The 9,664-nt window shown below is 49.1% G+C and overlaps 1 protein-coding gene across 1 annotated transcript in view; it reads right to left on the bottom strand.

Moving 5' to 3' along the window:
• LOC133061205 (ultra-long-chain fatty acid omega-hydroxylase) overlaps positions 1-8,876 on the bottom strand; it is a 36,147-nt gene extending 27,271 nt beyond the window's left edge. The window contains exon 1 of the mRNA XM_061149193.1: positions 8,835-8,876. The gene's annotated coding sequence lies outside the window, so the exon portion shown is untranslated. The remainder of the gene's footprint in view (positions 1-8,834) is intronic.
• Positions 8,877-9,664: the final 788 nt, after the last annotated feature.

Below are 9,664 nucleotides of genomic sequence, written 5' to 3' on the forward strand. Positions count from 1 at the left end.
TCCTTGGAAGGAAAGTTATGACCAACCTAGATAGCATATTAAAAAGCAGAGACATTACTTTGCGAACAAAGGTCCATCTGGTCAAGGCTATGGTTTTTCCAGTGGTCATGTATGGATGTGAAAGTTGGACTGTGAGGAAAGCTGAGCGCTGAAAAATTGATGCTTTTGAACTGCGGTGTTGGAGAAGACTCTTGAGAGTCCCTTGGACTGCAAGGAGACCCAACCAGTCCATTCTAAAGGCGATCAGCCCTGAATGTTCATTGGAAGTACTGATGCTGAAGCTGAAACTCCAGTACTTTGGCCACCTCATGCGAAGAGTTGACTCATTGGAAAAGACCTTGATGCTGGGAGGGATTGGGGGCAGGAGGAGAAGGGGACGACAGAGGATGAGATGGCTGGATGACATCACCGACTCAAAGGGCATGAGTTTGAGTAAACTCCGGGAGTTGGTGATGGACAGGGAGGCCTGGCATGCTGGGATTCATGGGGTCGCAAAGAGTCGGACACGACTGAGCAACTGAACTGAACTGAACTGAATGTGGGCCACCTCTCCCATGGATGACTCGAGGTGACATGCTCCACAGTAAGTAGCCATGGATAGTTATTTCTTTACTGATTTCACTGGGTAATGATTTTTCCCAGTTATACCAGGAAGCCAGCTAGTGGGTAAGTACATGCAAGCTAAGTTGCTTCAGTCACGTCCAGCAGTGGTCCAGGAAGGCCTTTCAGGGGAGGAATATCTGAGAGGCCTTCACAAAGGCCAGGTTGTAAAGAGGAACCTAGGGAGGCAAAGGGGGCTTTTTTTACTAAGTATGTGCATGCGCGCACACACACACACATACACTGTAAGCAGCTGGGTTCTAATCCTGACTCTTCCACTGCCTGGCTTTAACTGGCACCCCGAGTTCCCCCATCTGGAAATGGGGGTGGCTGTAAGAGGTGATCTCTGAGTCCATCAGGTTTGACCACGCCAGTGTGTAGTCTGGAGTGGAATGCTGGGGTCAAGGTCACCATCCTGGCAGGTCCAAGACTGCTGGGGGTGGGTTGGATTCAATATATTCAGCTATGGACATTAGCTGAAGCTCCAGTACTATACTTCAATACTTTGGCAACCTGGTGTGAAGAGCCAACTCATTGGAAAAAAAAAAAAAACTCTGATGCTGAGAAAGATTGAGGGCAGGAGGAGAAGGGAGCGACAGAGGATGAGATGGTTGGATGGAATGACCGACTCGATGGACATGAGTTTGAGCAAACTCCAGGAGATAGTGAAGGACAGGGAAGCCTGGCATGCCACAGTCTATGAGGTCACAAAGAGTCAGATAGGATATCGTGTTTGAACAAGAACAATGATGAACACCAAAGAGGGAACGGGGATGGGATAAATTGAAAGATTGGAATTGACATAAACACACTACTACATATAAAATAGGTAACTTAGAAGGACCTACTGTATATCACAGGAAAATCTACTCAATGCTCTGTAATGACCTATGTGGGAAGAGAATTCTAAAAAGAGTGGATCTACATGTATGTATCAATATAGCTGATTTACTTTGCTGTACAGCAGAAGCTAACCCAACATTGTAAAGTAACTATGGTGGTGGTTTAGTCACTAAGTCATGTCCAACTCTCTGCAACACCATGGACTGTAGCCCACCAGACTCCTCTGTCCATAGGATTTTCCAGGCAAGAATATTGGGGTGGGTTTCCAGTTCCTTCTCCAGCGTAATCTTCCCCAACCAGGGATCAAACCCTCATCTCTTGCATCTTCTGCTTGGCATGCAGATTCTTTACCGCTGTGCCACCTAGGAAGCCTTAAAGTAACTATATTTCAATAAAATGTTTTATATATATATATTGGGTCACATCTAACCCTGGTTGCAGTCTGCCTCCCATCCCAGCCACCACACACACAACCTTTCTAAAGGCTTGTCATGCCCTTGGTCAAACTCCCTCCATGGCTCCCCACTCCCCAACCCTGGCATCCAAAGCCCATTGGGAGGGGAACCCTGCCCACCCTCCACCTCAGCCACAAAGATGTCTCTTCTCAGTCTGTTTTGGACCTGGCCCCTGTTTTTCTCACTCGGTTTGTAAATGCTGGTGTTCCTTAGAGCTTGAGCCTGGGTGGTCCTCTCCTCGCCTTCTGCGCACACCTCCTGAGACTCTCAACGCCTCCCCTGGCCACGAAGACCCATCTCTGAGGTACCTGCCGTGCCTCAGTGCTCCCCCCAATAGTTCCAGCCAACTCCTGGATAGTCCCCCAAAGGTACCCCCAGACCCTCAGATGCACCTCACCTCCTACCTCCCTCCTTCTTCCTCCATCCAATCTCATCAGCTCCATCCTAAACATCCTTCGCTTCCATTCATTTTTCTCCATCCCCATCTTTCCAACCTCTGTCACCACTGTGGTAGCCTCCTCGCATTCGTCCCCTGAGCTCCATCTTTGGCTGCCAGCAGTCTATTCTCCACACAGGAGCCAGAAGGCTCTTTCTAAAGTCAAATCAGACATAATTCCCCCCTTCCTCTTATGCTGCCCCTATTTTACTCTGAAAACAATTCAGGCTCCTTTCCATGGACCCCAGTGCCCTGTATAGCCTGCCACTACTGACCCCCTTCCAATTGTGTCTCCCCCCACCTCCCCCCGACTCACTCAACTCTGGCCACTGCAGCCACAGGCCAAGTCCATTCCTACCTCTGAGCCTTTGCACGTGCTGTTCCCTCCACCTGGCATGTCTTTCCCCCAGCTCTGCCCATGCTGGCTTCCCCTCATCCTCCAGGCCCAGCCCTGCCCCCCTAACAGTTCATTTTACTGCAATCCTCCACCTCCCATCCTTTGTTCTTGACAGAATTGTTGAGTACCTGCTGTATGCGGTGGCTTTCACAGTCAGGCTTGTCTTTCATCTTTCTAGTAACCCCCAGAGGAAACTGAGGGGTTCTTCAGTGGAGTTGCAGCAAAAGCCCCCTCCTCCACCCAGGAAAATCCCAGCTGACATCCCAACCCATGAAATGTCTTCCTGAATTGGAATGTGAAGAAATTGGAACAAGATAAAGCATGATCCATGGAAAAGGGGTCCCTGCTCCAAGTGGGTTGCTGGATGGGGAGGCCCAGAGAAACCCTGTCCCCACCTCATGACCCCCCAGGCCAGGTACAGGCTGCAGTCTTTCCCAGGGCAGACATCAGCTCTACTCCTAGCAGAAAAAAACAAACATGCTGGGGGTCCCCAATTGGTTCTCCACCCTGGGAGCCTTGACCTTCCCATCCACATAATGGGAATAAAAGAAAGAGGTCCATCTGATGCTAATGGGAAGGGCTAAATAAATGGGTGCATTGAGGAAGTCCTCTACTTCTCTCAGCTGGGTTCCTCAAACAAGAGGACGTCTGTCCAATGCCCCTCCCCCAAAAGAAGGTTTTGAGGTGCTGCAGCTGCTGTGGGAAACAGTTTGGTGATCTCACAAAAAGTTAAATACAGAATCACCTGATAACCCAGCAATTCCACTCCTAGTAAAGTGAAAGTCACTCAGTTGTGTCTGACTCTTTGTGACCCCATGGACTATAGAATACATGTAATTCTCCAGGCCAGAATACTGGAGTGGGTAGCCTTTCCCTTCTCCAGTAGAGCTTCCCAACCCAGGAATTGAACCAGGGTCTCTGGCATTGCAGGCAGATCCTTTACCAACTGAGCTATCAGGGAAGCCTGAGGGGTATAATAGTGACTTAGATACTTGTGTACAAATATTCATAGCAGCACTGTTCACAATCATCAAAAGATGGGAGCAACCCAAAGGTCCATCAATTGATGGCAGATAAATATCATATAGTGTATCTACACAATGGAATATCACTCAGCCACAAAAAGGAATGAAGCCCTGACACATGCTACATCGTGGATGAACCTCAGAAACATCATGTTGAGTGAAAGAAGCAAGACACAAAAGCGCATGTACTGTATAATCTGATTCATATGAGATATCCAGAGTAGGTAAATCCATAGAGACAGAAAGCAGATTCATGGTTGCCAGGGCCTGGGGGTGGGGAAGGGGAAGTGACTGCTAATGGGCATGGGGTCTCCTTTCAGGCTGACAAAAATGTTTTGGAAATAGATACCTGCAATGATTGTACAACATTGTGAATGTTTTGATACTAAATGCCACTGAATTGTTCCCTTTAAAATAGCTATTTTAGGGACTTCCCTTGGTGGTCCAGTGGCTAAGACTCCCAGCTCCCAAAGCTGAGGGGCCCAGGTTCGATCCCCAGCTGGGGAACTAGATTTCATATGCTGCAGCTACAAGGTCCTGCATGTTGCAAAGAAGATCGAACATCCTGCATCCAGCAACTAAGACCCAGCACAGTCAAATAAATAAATAACTAAAAACAAAAATATTTTTAGTTGTTTTACATTAGATGCATTTTGCCTCAATTTTTTAAGTGCAATAAAAAGTTTGAGGGCCCATGAGAAATTTGTCATGGTGGCCCCCTGTGGAAGGAAACTGGAAGAACTGGGAGTAGGACTGGAAGAGAGACTTACCTTTCCCTCTCCAACTTTGGGGGACTTTTTGATTTTCTACACCCTGAGCACATATTGAAGTAGCAGTAGTAGAAGTAAACATCTACTTCTGCCTTATTGAGAGGCTTTATGCCAAAGCCTTTGACTTTCCAACAAACTGGAAAATTCTGAAAGAGATGGGAATACCAGACCACCTGACCTGCCTCCTGAGAAATCTGTATGCAGGTCAGGAAGCAACAGTTAGAACTGGACATGGAACAACAGACTGGTTCCAAATAGGGAAAGGAGTATGTCAAGGCTGTATATTGCCACCCTGCTTATTTAACTTATATGCAGAGTACATCATGAGAAACGCTGGGCTGGAAGAAGTACAAGCTGGAATCAAGATTGCCGGGAGAAATATCAATAACCTCAGATATGCAGATGACACCACCCTTATGGCCAAAAGCAAAGAAGAACTAAAGAGCCTCTTGATGAAAGTGAAAGAGGAGAGTAAAAAAGTTAGCTTAAAACTCAACTTTCAGAAAGCTAAGATCATGGCATCTGGTCCCATCACTTCATGGCAAATAGATGGGGAAACAATGGAAACAGTGACAGACTTTATCTTTTGGGGCTTCAAAATCACTGTAGATGGTGACTGCAGCCATGAAATTAAGACAGTTGCTCCTTGGAAGAAAAGTTATGACCAAACTAGACAGCATATTAAAAAGCAGAGACATTACTTTGCCAAAAAAGGTCCATCTAGTCAAAGCTATGATTTTTCCAGTAGTCATGTATGCATGTGAGAGTTGGAATATAAAGAAAGCTGAGCACCAAAGAATGGACACTTTTGAACTGTGGTGTTGGAGCAGACTCTTGAGAGTCCCTTGGACTACAAGGAGATCCAACCAGTCCATCTTAAAGGAAATCAGTCATGAATATTCATTGGAAGGACTGATGCTGAAGTTGAAACTCCAATACTTTGGCACCTGATGTGAAGAGCTGACTCATTTGAAAAGACCCTGATGCTGGGAAAGGTTGAAGTCAGAAGGAGAAGGGGATGACAGAGGATGAGATGGTTGGGTGGCATGACCGAATCAATGGACATGAGTTTGGGTGGACTCCAGGAGCTGGTGATGGACGGGGAAGCCTGGCGTGCTACAGTCCATGGGGTCGCAAAGAGTCAGAGATGACTGAGCGGCTGAACTGAACTGAACTGAGCACACACTGACCACTCAAAAATGATTTAACTGTGAAAATTAGTGAGTTGTACAACCCAAAGAATGAACTCTACTTTAAACTTTGGACTTTGGTTAGTAATAATGTTCTATATTGGTTCATCAACTGTAACAAATGCACCAGGCTGATGGGAGATGTTAATAACAAGGAGTTGGGTGGTGGCAGGGGAGGGTGGGGGGGCAGGTGTGGGAGCTCTGTACTTTCTGGGTAGTTTTTCTTTAAACCTAACACTGCTCTAAAAGGTAAAGTCTAGAACTGGGAGGGGAGCATTGAAATATATATGCTACCAAATGTAAAACAGAGAGCTAATGGGAAGTTACTATATAACAGGGTGTTCAACCTGGTGCTCTGTGACAACCTAGAGCGTAGGGATGGGGTGGGAGGTGGGAGGGAGGTTCAGGAGGGAGGGGACATAAGTATCCCTTTGGCTGATTCATGATGATGTATCACAGAAACCAACACAACATTGTAAAGCAATTATCTTCCATTTAAAAAGAAATAAAGTTAAATTTTAAAAAAATAAATAAAAATATAACTCTATTTTTTAAGAACAATTAATTGATAGCACAGTGAACTATATTCAATATCCTATGATAAACCATAATCAAAATGAATACAAAAAAGAACAGAGAAGCATATTTGGGAATGCAGGCAGCTACTCGTTTTCTTAATATGGGCGCTGGTGACACGTGTGGGTTCACTGTGAGGACACACCAGTTCTAGAATGTGCCCTTTCCAGCATATATATTGTACTTCAACTAAAAAAAATTAAAAATAAAATGAAGAGGTGTTAGGGGGTTGCATTATCCTTCAAAATGCATTTTGGATTCAAATCACAGCTCTGCCCCTCCCCAAGTAAGCAGCCTGGAGTGAGCCCAGTCCCCATCCTCAGCTTCCATTTTCCAATCTGTAAAATGGGTTAATAATAACAGGATCTACCCCTTAAGGATGTTTGGAACACTTCAGTGAGATAAGGCTTGACACACAGCATGCAAAATTTCAGCCATTATTCCTTTTTCTATTAGCATTTTATGGAAGTGAGAGAAATTCAAAGCTGACACTCTCAAGACCATGTGGGAAGCTGGTACACCTGTCCCTCTCTGCACCAGCCCCCAATCTCATTCCAGAAGCCAAGAAAGGCCCTTCAGCAGACCTGCCCTGACAGAGGTGACCCCACCCACCCTACTTGTGCAGTCATTATCTGAAGATGAAGATGCCAGTGACTGGCTCCAAAGCCAGCCCACGCCCATGGAGCGCTGGTTTGTCAGGTTAGCCCAGCCTGCAAATGGGGACTCGTCATACAAGGCCTGTGGACTCCTGAGAAGGAATGCAGTAATGTGGACCCCGACCCACCAGAAACCATATGTCTGCCTCTCCTTGACCTACAGGTACTACACATCCTACCTCTGACCCCACCCACAAAGTGGCCTGACAAGCACCCAACACTGACTGGCCCCAATACCTCACATTCCAGCCCTGCTCTCTATCCCGTCTCGCAGCCTTTAGTCAAAACAGTCTGCCCCTGTGACCCCCCTTGACGCCAAAGGGCTGTCCCAGGCACAACTCATTTTTCTAAAGTGCCAAGCCCCAGATGGTATGAGCTGGAAGGTGGCCTACCCCCAAATTTCTGGGGTTCAGAGAAAGAGATTCAGGGGGGCAATTACAAGGGCAGAGCCAAGTTGGAAGTTCAGGGTGTGAAGTCGGGGCATCTCAACACAGCTTTGGGCATATTGTAGGTGTTTGCCTGCAGTTACTTTGGCCCAAAGGAAATCTTGACAGAAAAAGGAGCTTAAAAGACACCAGTAATCTAGAGCATTCCAGGGCTGCAATTGTCTCTGCCCATCCAGAGTAACCACACTTGGATATGCACCTTGAAAAGGACTCCATGACGCTCTGCCTCTTAGCTGTGTGACCTCAGGAGTGTCCATACACCTCGTGGAGCCTCGGTTTCCTCATCCAAAAGACAGGAACCGTATTACCCACCTCCTAGAGCTGAGATGACATTTCCGCAATTTTTAATCTGCTCAGCTCAGTGCTTGATCAAGGACAAAAAGTCCTTGATCAAAGGTATCTCTCATGGCTGTTGGTACTGCCATCACATTCATTATTGTTATCCTGCCATTCGAGGATTTAGAGAACCATGCCCGAGTCTTAACAGGGAGGAGAAATGGGGTCCCATTCTCTGAATGTCCCCAGAGTCATCCAAGCACCTCCTCAGATACAAACTCAGGTCACGGCTGGACACTCTTCTGGATCTAACGTTACTGCTCGGAAACCCAAGCTGGGCTATACTGAGAGGCTGCAACCATCGGAAAGTACCCAGGATTTTGGGGTCAGCCAGGGCTGGTTTGTTCAAATCCCAGCTCCCCAACTGTTTCCCTCCTACCTCCAGCCCGAGACTTATCAGCTGATGGGCTTCAGTTGCCTTGCAGTGCTGCCAGCTGGCTAACCATCCCCTGGTCCAAGTGGGCCGGTTCAGACCCCTGGGACACAACGGAACATTATCTCTTCATCATACAACAGACATCAGCTGGGAACAATGGCAGGACCTCACACAATCCTCACAGCCAACTGTGGGGACCCAGGCAGGCATCCTCTTTTCATAGAGGGGCTCTTGGAGGCTCTATGCCTGCGAGGTGTGTGACCCAGGCGGGACCACAAGCCTAAAGTTCATCAGCGGCATGCAGCCTTCCCTTTAAGACTAGGTGAAGTGAAATCCCAGTGACCCCAATCAGTCTTAAGGAGGCATCATAGGGCTGGACTTGGACCCGTCTACCATGACCCGATGAGGAGTGCCTTCTTAAGACCTGGGTCTGCATGGACTCCCAGAGAGAAGCATGTATCCAGGACTCCTAGGCTCACAACAGGAGAAACCTCGCACAGATGCAGAGACGGTCGGGGATACGGTCGGGGATACACACACACACGAATCCCTTACAGGCAGTCCCCTCTTGGGTCCTGGGGATCCCTGGGGCCCGCGGTGCCCCGCCAGCCGCCGCGCGCAGCCCCTCGCACCCGCGGTACCAGCCCGGGAGCTGGTGCCCCTCGGGTTACCGCGCTGGGCTGCCGCCGCTCTTAGGTTACAGCCCGCCCCTCCCCACACGCACTCACCCTGCGGATCTCGGCCTCCCGCCCTCGATCCGGATCTGCCTGAACCGCAACCTCGGGCTCTGACCGCGCAGTCAGGCAACCCAGCCCTTTAACCCGCCCCGCCGGCCGGCCGCGACGGGAGGCCCGCCCCGGGCACGCCCCCGATCTCAACAGCCTCTGGGCGGGGACCGAGGCGCGGCCCCCGGAGACCGGAGAAAATGAGAGACGTGGAGACGTGGAGGCGTGGACAGGAGCAGAAAGGGAAAGACCCCAGAGGCCCCAGCGAGAGACAGTGACAGGTGGAAAGATGGAGAACAAGATGCTGAGATAGAGACAGAGACAGGTGAAGAGACAGACTTAAGATACCCAGAGGCCCCAAACCATCAGGCTTCCTGCCACCCTGACTGCCTTTGGCGCCTTTATCCCCCTCTGGACCACTCTCTAGGACCCATCTCCCACACCAGCACCCCTAATGGCCCCCAATCCCAGGCCTGCTCCCAAGCTGGAACAGGGGTCCCTAACCAGCACCCGCAGGCCCCCAGGAGCCTCCTCTGGGATCCCCAGAAATTCTCAAACTCCAACAGCCCTTGGGAGCCAGCTCTCATGCTCCCTCTGGATCTCAGGTCCAATCCACCCACCTGGGGCTCTGCAACCAGGAGGATTTCCAAATTCAACAAGCACCACAGACTCTTTTTCTGCTCCTCCCACTTCAGCCATCTCCTGCCAGCCACCCTGACCCCTCCAGCTAGGATGCTGTCCTTGGCCAGCCCGCCTGCTCCAGATGTGCCCGGCAGAGTCAGCCAGTCTCCAGACATGAGGCAGATACCATTGCCTGACCTCAGCAAGAGGGC

Source organism: Dama dama, chromosome 9 (assembly GCF_033118175.1).
Source record: "Dama dama isolate Ldn47 chromosome 9, ASM3311817v1, whole genome shotgun sequence".
NCBI lineage: Eukaryota > Metazoa > Chordata > Mammalia > Artiodactyla > Cervidae > Dama > Dama dama.